General features: G+C 49.6%; 1 non-coding gene across 1 annotated transcript; it reads left to right on the top strand.

Annotated features, from left to right (window-relative positions):
• The first annotated feature begins 5,462 nt into the window (after positions 1 to 5,462).
• Positions 5,463 to 5,624, top strand: LOC119342255. The gene has a single exon (XR_005165492.1). It is a non-coding gene; the product is annotated as a U1 spliceosomal RNA (small nuclear RNA).
• The last annotated feature ends 5,144 nt before the right edge of the window (positions 5,625 to 10,768 follow it).

Below are 10,768 nucleotides of genomic sequence, written 5' to 3'. Positions count from 1 at the left end.
GATGAAGACTGCAAAGTGGGTTGTGTTCCGACCATGAAAACAGCAACACGACTTGGCGGTTCAAGGAGGTCCGGAATACTGTTGCCATCGGAATACCCTTCGAACACACCATCATGAATTTGGTACAGGGACTCGGTTTCACCGGTGGATGACTTGCCGTCGGAATAAATGGCCGTCTCTCCTTCAGACACCAGTTCAGATCTGATCCCATGGACACATCCCACGAACGCACGCTTCATGGCGGGCTTAACCCGGGCAGGACTCGCACGCTGAGCCATCTCGATGAGGTCGGTGCAGATGTCCAGCTCAGGGCCCGGTTCGCCGATCTTGCCGATGAAGACATGAATTCCGCCAAAGGGGACCCGGTACCCGTACTCGATTGAGCGGGCCTTGGGGCCCCATCCTTCGTCATTGATGTAGAGCTTGCCGCGACGACTCTTGGTCATCTGGCCAACCGCGTACAAATTGAGTCCTTCAAAGCTGCCCTTCAAGAACTCGAAACCATCGTGCGATAGCCCCACGGTGGGCGCCAACTGTCGTGGAATTAACAAGTCAGATGTCCTCATGAAAGGACTTAGTCATGGAGCCATCGCAATGAGTTAGCTTGAAGGGGTTAAACCGGACAAGGGACATGAGAGTTTTATACTAGTTCGGCCCCTTCGATGAAGGCAAAAGCCTACGTCTAGTTGTGATGGAATTGATTGGGTTTCGATGACCAGGGAGCAAATACGCTTTGCCTGGGTCTCGAGTTTTTGTTTCTTGCCCTTGAACCGCCGCCGGGCTGTCCCTTTATATACATAGGTTGACGCCCGGCCGGTTTACAGAGTCCCGAGGCCGGCTCATACAAGTGTCCGACTCGGTCTCCCCTTTCCTAACTTACAATATAAGTTATACAATCATAGCAGTTTACTACCTTGGGCCCTAATCCGCCTTTGGGCTCTGGGCCTCTGAGCTTCATCAGTAAAGCGCCATCTTCTGGATCTTTACGGGCTTCATTGTAGTTGAGGGTGAACCGACCTCTCCTGGGCGGTTTACCCTTAATAGTTATATCCCCAACAAGTTGTTTTCAGTTTCTTTTCACCGAAGACCATCATTCCAGAAGAATTCTTCGTCCTCACATTCCAGCTATCGCTATCAAATTATCCCAACATATCTATCAAGTATTCTTTAATCAGCTTGTTATCTCTTCATTCTTTTGCATCTAAATCCCCTCTAGCATATTGGTTCTTCTAATTCTTCTCGGTGATTCATTCTCTTTCATCAGTCATTTTCTAATTCTTACGGTGGTTCCTTCATATACTTTTTCCTTTGTTATCATATTAATTCACTCGTTCTTTTCAATCCTATCAGTGGTTCATGAAGACCTTCTCAAGTTTGCGATATGTCACTTCTCAATCCTTTTGAAGAAGAATAAGTAATATGCAAAATCCATTGCTTGTCATCAATTTAACTTGATGAAGGATAAGCATACAATAAATCTTATTCTTATTTCCTCCAAGCGATTAATCCCTTCCTTCGGGGTTTGTTCTTGATGAATAAATTCTAGTTCCAAGTGTTTTCATCTTTTCTTTTCCGGAGTTCAAATTTTCCTCGGCTATTTTGTCGGAACCTCCATCTAAATCACCGCAAGGCTTGAATCTTTATTCTTTCATCCTTCATTTCTATCTCATCATCCTTTTGTCACCGGAGTTCTTCATGGTGGTTGTTCATGATTTAATTCATTCTTCAAGAGTTCATCAAGATATTATTGGAGGAGCGCAAATATCTTTTCCTCTTGTGTCTCGAAATGCAATTAATTCTCTGTATTTCTTTTGAAGTGGAGTTTTGCTTTTCTTCGTTATTCCCAGATATTCAAGCATTTGGTTGTGGTATAATTTCACCTCAAGTTTTGAGTTGTTTTTTTATAAGTCCACAACAAGCTTATTCTTTCGTTGTTGATTTTCTCAACAACTCCGTTCAACTCTTCCTTCTAAGTTCTTGTTCTTCCATCAGTTCTTTTCATTCAATTCTTTCAATTCTCCCGGAGGCATTTCATTGTCCATCTCGTCAAGTTCCATCTCATTGGGTGAAGTTCATGTTCTATTCCTCCCATTTTCACCCGGAGTGTTGCCGAAATTCTTCCATTCTTATTCATATCCTATCTTGTTCTAACCGGAGTGGTTTCAGAGTCTATCTTGTTTCCATGAGCATTTTATTCTCGTCATATTCGCCGTTCGTCTTTTCTAACCGAGTGCTCTCGACTTTGTTCATCTTCTCTCTTCCATTCTTACTTCACCTCTTCCTCTTTCTCCCCCGTCTCGTTCCTAAGATCTCGGGACGAGATCTCTTATTAGTGGAGGAGAGTGTAACGCCCCGGATTCGATGCGCCAGGTGTCTTCCAACTATTCGTCGTTGTTGCCATGTCATTGCTTGCGTGTTGCATTTTTCCATGTCATCATCTGCATTTCATCTACATGTTTTTCAAAACTTGCATCCATTCGGGTTTCCCCGGTTCTCTCTGTTGTCCGTTCGGAGTCCAGACCACACTCGCACGCGCCCGTCGCCCCCTCTCAGACCTTGTTTTGTGAGCCGCTGTAAAACATTCTCGGAATGGGCCGGGATTTGCTGACTGGCCTTCGTATAGCACCAGCAGACCGCCTGTCAAATTTCGTTCCATTTGGAGGTCGTTTGATGCCCCAACCATTAACCACGTAGCCCGAAACCCCTCTATCTTTGCAGCCCAGCCCCTCTTCACCACAGCCCATGAGCCCATCCAAACCCCCTCCATGATCTCGGTCATTCGATCACGATCGTGTGAGCGCAAACCGCTCCTCATTTGGACTCTCCTAGCTCCCTCTACCTATAAATAGGCCCTCTCCCCCGAAATTCATGAAACTGCTATTATTGGCAATTTTGCCATGTCCTTTTGAGCATGTTATATTGTTTTCTGGAGATAGCTCAGTGTTCATGTCTTGCAATGCTTTACCTGTACTTCATGTTCATGCATTTTGTTTTCCTGTTGAGGTGATGTAGCATATTTTCTTGATGCTTGCAAAATGCCTAGCTGCTGTTTTGGACAGCTTGTCCTTTAAACTTGTTTCATGTGTATGTGTTGAACCGTTGCTCCATTTCAAGTGTGCTTTATATGAAACTTGATTAGGATTGCATGTAGTTTCATCTTGTCATGTTGAATCCTTGTTTTGAGAGTGTTTGCTTGATGTTTGAATGTATTTTGCATCAATGCCATGTTTAACTTGTTTTGCTCATATCTTCTAGGACGTAGCTCCGAACTAAATGAACTTTATATGAAACTTGACTAGAATTTCGTGTAGATCATCTTGGTGCATTTTAACTTGCTGTTTAACAACTTGAACATAAGGTTTATTCAGATCTGGACCAATTTCGAAATTTGCATATGAGGACTTAGCAGATTAGTTATATGTTATTTCCGGCCTCATTTAAACTTGCTTTGATGTGTTGCTCTTGTATGCATCATCTCTTGCCATGAGTAGCTTAATGTAGCTTTGTCATGCATCATGCTTGGTTGTGCATCATGTCATGTTTATGTGTTGTGTGTTTACCTTGTTGTTTGCTTCTTTCCGGTTGTGCTTCTTCTCGTTAGTTCCTGTTTTGTTGCGATCGTGAGGATTCGTTCGTCTACGCTCGGTTTGTCTTCGTGGCTTCATCTTCTTCATGGACTCGTTCTTCTTCCTTGTGGGATTTCAGGCAAGATGACCGTTACCCTGGATCTCACAACTATCATTGCTATGCTAGTTGCTTTGTTCTATCGCTTTGCTGCGCTATCTATCACTTGTTCTTCAAGCCTTCCAAACTGCCATGTCAGCCGTTAACCTTTTTCACCCTTCCTAGCAAACCATTGCTTGACTATGTTACCGCTTTGCTCATCCCCTCTTATAGCGTTGTTAGTTGCATATGAAGTTGAAGATTGTTCCATGATGGATAGGATTATGTTGGGATATCACAATATCTCTTATTTAATTAATGCATCTATATACTTGGTAAAGGGTGGAAGACTCGGCCTTATGCCTGGTGTTTTGTTCCACTCTTGCCGTCCTAGTTTCTTTCATACCGGTGTTATGTTCCTTGATTTTGCGTCCCTTACGCGGTTGGGTGATTTATGGGACCCCCTTGACAGTTTGCTTTGAATAAAACTCCTCCAGCAAGGCCCAACCTTGGTTTTACCCTTTGCCTCACCTAGCCTTTTTCCCTTGGGAGTCGCGCTCTTGAGGGTCATCTTTATTTTAGCCCCCCCCCGGGCCAGTGCTTCTCTAAGTGCTGGTCCGAACCGAGCTGCCTGCAGGGCCACCTCGGGGAAACTTGAGGGATGGTTTTACTCGTAGCTAGTCTCATCCGATGTTGCCCTGAGAACGAGATATGTGCAGCTCCTATCGGGATTGTCGACACATTGGGCGGCTTTGCTGGTCTTGTTTTACCATTGTCGAAATGTCTTGTAAACCGGGATTCCGAGACTGATCGGGTCTTCCTGGAAGAAGGAATATCCTTCGTTGACCGTGAGAGGTTGTGATGGGCTAAGTTGGGACACCCCTGCAGGGTATAAACTTTCGAGAGTCGTGCCCGCGGTTAGGTGGCAAATGGAAATTTGTTAATATTCAGTTGTAGAGAACTTGACACCAGATCCGAATTAAAACGCATCAACCGTGTGTGTAGCCGTGGTGGTCTCTTCTCGGCGGAGTCCGGGAAGTGAACACGGTTTTGTGTTATATTTGAACGTAAGTAGTTTCAGGATCACTTCTTGATCATTGCTAGCTTCACGACCGTTCCGTTGCTTCTCTTCTCGCTCTCATTTGCGTATGTTAGCCACCACATATGCTTAGTTGCTGCTGCAACCTCACCACTTATCCTTTCCTTACCCATTAAGCTTTGCTTGTCTTGATAACCATGGTAATGGGATTGCTGAGTCCTCGTGGCTCACAGATTACTACAACCACAGATGCAGGTATAGGTTTTGCGACGATCATGACGCGAGAGCGATGTTTGCTTGTTTTGGAGTTCTTCTTCTGCTTCTTATTCGATCAGGGGATAGGTTCCAGGTCGGCAGCCTAAGCTAGCAGGGTGGATGTTGTTTGAGTTTATGTTTGTGTTTCATCCGTAGTCGGATGGTACCCTTATGTATGATGATGTTGTATTCGTGTGGCATTGTATGCCTCCTGTATGTATCCCCGTCAATTATGTAATGGTTTGATGTAATGATATCCACCTTGCAAAAGCGTTTTAAAGATGCGCTTCTATCCTTGGTGGGACCTTCGAGGTCCTTTAGGATAGGGTCGCATCTTGGACGTGACATGCCGTTCCCGCTCCTGGGCTGTGCGAATGTGGAAGCTGGCCTGGGCCTTGGCTGTGTGTTGGGTTAAGCCCCGGGCCCATTAGAAAAAATGGCTATATAATAACCAAAAAAAATTGCCACGCCCCGGGCCCTGGGGGTCCGGGCCCCAAATCCGCCCCTGCTTACATGGACCGGGTCTATGGGTGATCAATAAGGTCCATGTCCTAGGTTGACAGTTCACATTGCACGTGATGAGTGCGTTGATCTATCATCTTCCTTTTAAGAAAGAGTGGACGTCGTAATTTGTGATAGAGGGGGTACACGCTAGCGCGGCCCCTGCCAAGTTTTGAACTCAGATTTTGTATAGTTTTTTGTGTCCTATTCTTGTTTTTTCTTTCCTTGCTGCAAACCTTATTTAGACGTTAATAAATCTATTGTCTTCTTATAATGCTAATTTTCATGCTTTGGTAAACTTGCCAAAATTATTTCATCACGGATTTGCGATATCCAGGAAAATGGAGTCAATGAATGCTAATTAGATTGGTGCAGGCCCGATCAACAGACCAACCTGTCCAAATGGTGAAGATAGTTCAGCACAAATACGAGCGTGCATTGATGCTGCAGCCACGCATCGATGTCTGCCAAGATACCATATGCCGACCAGTTCAGTGGCAACATGTCGGCACAGTGATTATTTTTTTGGTTCGAGATAAATCTGTTGGAGCTTGGGCCTCATCAACCACATATAGTATATAGAAACAGCTTCGACGATGATCGACACTTGGACATATAACTAGTAGTACTAGCTCAGTGAGTAAGTGCACACTCGTCATGTACTGCAAAAAGATGCTCACTTCACTGCTCATGGCGGCCCTCCTCTTGTGCTCCTGCGCAACATCCGTCGGTACATCGCGCTACACCGTTGGCACGAGCGGCGTAGCCAACGTGCGGAGCGCTGTGGCATTGACGGCGGAGGGAACCCATGGTGGCCGCAGAGCTGCAGCGAGGGGAGCGAGGTCGCTGGGGCAGAGGGTGCCGGTGAAGGCGCCCCCTCCGCCGAAGTCCAACAAGCCCGTGAAGGCCAAGCCTCCGCGACCACGGCCGCCGGCGCCGCCTCCGCCATGCACTCCGGGGGGCGGTGACAGATGGTAGATTCAGTTGATGTGCTGCTTTAGCTTTTACTACCGTGACCCTTGCGTCGCTGCTGTTGACGTCGTTGCGGTTGCGGTTGCGGTCACAGGCGCACTGCCTTTGTACGTGTTTCTTTGCGATCTCTGAATAAAGTCGGTAAACTGACAACCCGCCAAGCCGGGGTGATTTTCTGAACTTTTGGTCTAGACCCAAGGGCTAAACCTCTGTTCATGCTTACACTTCGCCTGTTCTTCAGCACGTCGGTCCTAATACAACCTCCGACCGCGCACCCCTGCTCCTCCGCTCGAAGCGAATTTTAAAATTCAGATCGGGAAAGACCCAACGCGCGATTAACTAGAAGATGCAACGCTCACGGTACGGTAGCAACACAAACCCACGCACGGGTGCAAGATACGATGTGTTCGTACGTCCATGCAGTTTATTACCACACATGCAGCTGGATCGATGATGCATGCACCTCAACAAATCTAGAGTTTTCTATGTGTGCGCGTATGATGTTGCTATTCAGCGGCTCTGTTATGAAATTAGGCAGTTTTTATTTGAGCTCAATTTCGATTAGCATCGTCATGCTAGCATGTAAATATACGCCTGTTGTATTCTACTGCATGTACTCATGGTCGCTCCTAATCTTTAGGATCGGAGCCCTCGCCCAGGCCTGCGTGCCACCTAGATCGGGCCTCTCGTTTAACTTCCTATATATATTGTACTGTTGTTGATGAAGACAATACACAAAGAGCATATTCACACACCAACTTGGTATCAGTGACCAGGCCATCGCTCCCTGCTCCACCGCCTGCAATGGCCGCCGAGCATGGCTCTTCCTCCTCCGTTGCGATCAGTTCCGCCACTTCCCCCAGTTCCCTCTCCTCTTCCTCCTCCGCGGCCACTGCCGCCGGCACCACTCCCGCTACTACTCCTGCTTCCTCACCGGCCTTCATCTTCGGCACCAACGGCACCTCTGCCTCCCTCAACGGCACCTTCACCTCGTTCGGATCTCAGTTCACACCCCTCTTCTCCTCCCAGAACCCGCCGCCGCCTCCACCGCAGGCAACCCCCCCCCCTCGCAATCTCATCCTCCATGATCACATCTCCAACCACATCAAGTTACTCCTCGACCCTGCTGAACACAACTTTCACAAGTGGAAATCCTTCCTTCTCATTGTTCTCGTCCGCTACGGCGTGACATATCTCATCGAGCATCCACCTCCCCCAAACGCTGACGCCCAGTACCGTGAACTTGATACCCATGTCACCCTGGGGATGTATGCCACCCTTGCGGACTCCATCATTGATCATGTCATCGGCGCCACCACTCCCTATGAACCCTGGACTCGGATCAATGCCTTCTTCCTCGCCAATCGCGCTGCTCAATACATGCTGCTCAACCGTCAATACCGGAATCTCAAGCAGTGGGACCTCTCGGTCGTCCAGTATGTGCGCCGTATGCGGCTGCTCACCGCCGGTCTCACCGACATCGATCATGCCGTCACCGAGGTGGATCTCACCACCCAGTTTCTCTACGGCATCGACAAGTTCCTCGACACCATCCGTGTTGTGCTCGGCGACACCGTCCCCCTGCCTCCGTTTGAGACGGTCTTCTCCCGCCTCAAACTTGCGAAGGAAAATCTGGCTCAGCGCACCGCTGACGAGAGCGCCACAATCCTCGCCGTCACCAGCGGCGGTGCTGCCCCTGGGAGCTCCTCTGGCCACATTGCCGAGCGCGCCGCCGCTCGGGAGATCGTGGCGACCGCCCCTTCGAGCGCACCAATGATCGTGGCCACGGGCAGCAGCAGGGCCGTGGATCTGGCTCTCACCAGGAAAAAGGCAATTGCGGACGTGGCAACGGTCGTGGCCGTGGTGATCACGGAGGCCACGCCAACACCTTCACTGCCCCGGCCTACAACCCATACATGGGGTTCTTCGCGCCGTATGGGATGGCCCTGCCCTCTCCTCGCGCCGGTTGGGTTCCTCCCAACTTCGCCGGCATCCTCGGGCCACGTCCGGGCGCTCATGCGCAGGCCTACCCCATGCACCCCTCCGGCTACCCGGTGCCACCACCACCACAACCGCCTTCCTGGGATCATCTAGCCATGCTCCAGCCCGCCTACAGCTCCCAAGGCTTCCCCAACGCCGGCTCTTCCTCGAACGAATGGTACCTCGACAGCGGCGCCACGTCCCACGTCACCGACAACCCTGGTAACCTCACCTTGCCTCATTCTTCTTTAAAGCACAATTTATCTAGCATTGTGGTTGGCAATGGCACCCATCTACCTGTCCATGCTACTGGTTCCACTACACTACCCCCCATAATTTTCATCTTCGTGAAGTTCTATTTTCTCCTACTGTTGTCACCTCTCTTATCTCCGTTCGTCAATTTACCAAAGATAACTCTTGTTCCATAGAATTTTACCCATTTGGCTTTCTTGTGAAGGATCTTCGAACCAGGAAAGTCATCATGATCTCCGCTAGCTCCGGCGACCTCTGCCCGTTTTTTGGCGACAACAAGCCCTGGCGTGCTGCTCTCTCTGCCACCGTCGCACCCGCTGATGTGTGGCACCATCGGCTCGGCCATCCTAGCCCTCAGGCCCTTTCTACTTTAGCAAATAACTCTCTCGTTCCATGTAATAATGAGGTGCATACCCCTTGCCATGCTTGTCAGCTCGGGCGCCAGCCACGCCTACCTTTTCCTTCTTCCAGTAGCACTATGTTTGCTCCATTTGATTTACTTCATTGTGATTTATGGACCTCACCCGTTGTAAGCTTTTCCGATTATCAATACTATTTAATTGTGCTTGATGATTACACTCATTTCTCGTGGTCATTCCCTTGAAGCAACAAATCCGACACCTCTACTACCCTCCTATGCTTTTTCTCATTCGTGCATACACAATACAATGTCAACATCAAAGCACTCCAACGTGATAATGGTGGCAAGTTCATCAACACAACGCTCCGCTCCTTCTTCTCCACCAACGGCATCACGTACCGCTTCTCGTGTCCACACACCTCTCCCCAAAACGGTAAGGCCGAGAATTTCATTCGCACCACTAATGGCATCGTCCGCACTCTAATTCTCCAAGCCAACTTAACTCCTCCCTTCTGGGTCGAAGCACTTCACACCGCCACCTACCTCCTTAACCGTCGTCCCTCCTGTGCCATCCATGACCACATGCCCTACTTTCGCCTTCACGGTGTTCATCCTGCTTATGACCATCTTTGTGTCTTTGGGTGTCTTTGTTACACCAATGTCTCCGCCACCGCCGATCACAAGCTCTCCCCACGCTCCCTACCATGTGTGTTTCTCGGCTACCCTTTAGAACACAAAGGTTACCGCTGCTATGACCCCACGTCGCATCGCGCCATAGTCTCTTGTCCCGTATGTGCCTCCCAACAACCAACCCACAAACCAGCGCTCCGCAGCACATCCCACTGTTGGGGAACGTGGTAATTTCAAAAAAATTCCTACGCACACGCAAGATCATGGTGATGCATAGCAACGAGAGGGGAGAATGTCGTCCACGTACTGTTGTAGACCGTAAGCGGAAGCGTTATGACAACGCGGTTGATGTAGTCGTACGTCTTCACGATCGACCGATCCTAGTACCGAACGTACGACACCTCCGCGATCTGCACACGTTCAGCTCGGTGACGTCCCAAGAACTCACGATCCAGTAGAGCTTCGAGGGAGAGTTTCGTCAGCACGACGGCGTGATGATGGTGTTGATGAAGCTACCGACACAGCGCTTCGCCTAAGCACCGCAACAATATGACCGAGGTGGATTATGGTGGAAGGGGGCACCGCACACGGCTAAATATCAATGATGAACTTGTGTGTCCATGGGGTGCCCCCTCCCCCGTATATAAAGGAGTGGAGGAGGGGGAGGGATGGCCCTCTACTATGGCACGCCCTGGGGAGTCCTACTCCCACCGGGAGTAGGATTTCCCCCTTCCAAGTAGTAGGAGTATGAGAGAAGGAAAGGGAAGAGAGAAGAGTATATGGGCCGTATTGGGCTTTAAGGGAGAGAGAGAGGGGCTGCCTAGGGCAGGCTGCGCGCCCCCCTGAGTCCTAGTCCCAATTGGACTAGGGGGAGGGGCGACCGCCCCTTCGAGCGCACCAATGATCGTGGCCACGGGCAGCAGGAGGGCCGCGGATCTGGCTCTCGCCAGGACAAAGGCGATCGCGGACGTGGCCACGGTCGTGGCCGTGGTGATCACAGAGGCCACGCCAACACCTTCACTGCCCCGACCTACAACCCACACATGGGGTTCTTCGCGCCGTATGGGATGGCCCTTCCCTCTCCTCGCGCCGCTTGGGTTCCTCCCAACTTCGCC

Source organism: Triticum dicoccoides, chromosome 7B (genome assembly GCF_002162155.2).
Source record: "Triticum dicoccoides isolate Atlit2015 ecotype Zavitan chromosome 7B, WEW_v2.0, whole genome shotgun sequence".
Classification (NCBI taxonomy): domain Eukaryota; kingdom Viridiplantae; phylum Streptophyta; class Magnoliopsida; order Poales; family Poaceae; genus Triticum; species Triticum dicoccoides.
The sequence above is the reverse complement of the archived record's forward strand: the minus strand, read 5'-3'. Positions and strand labels throughout refer to the sequence as shown.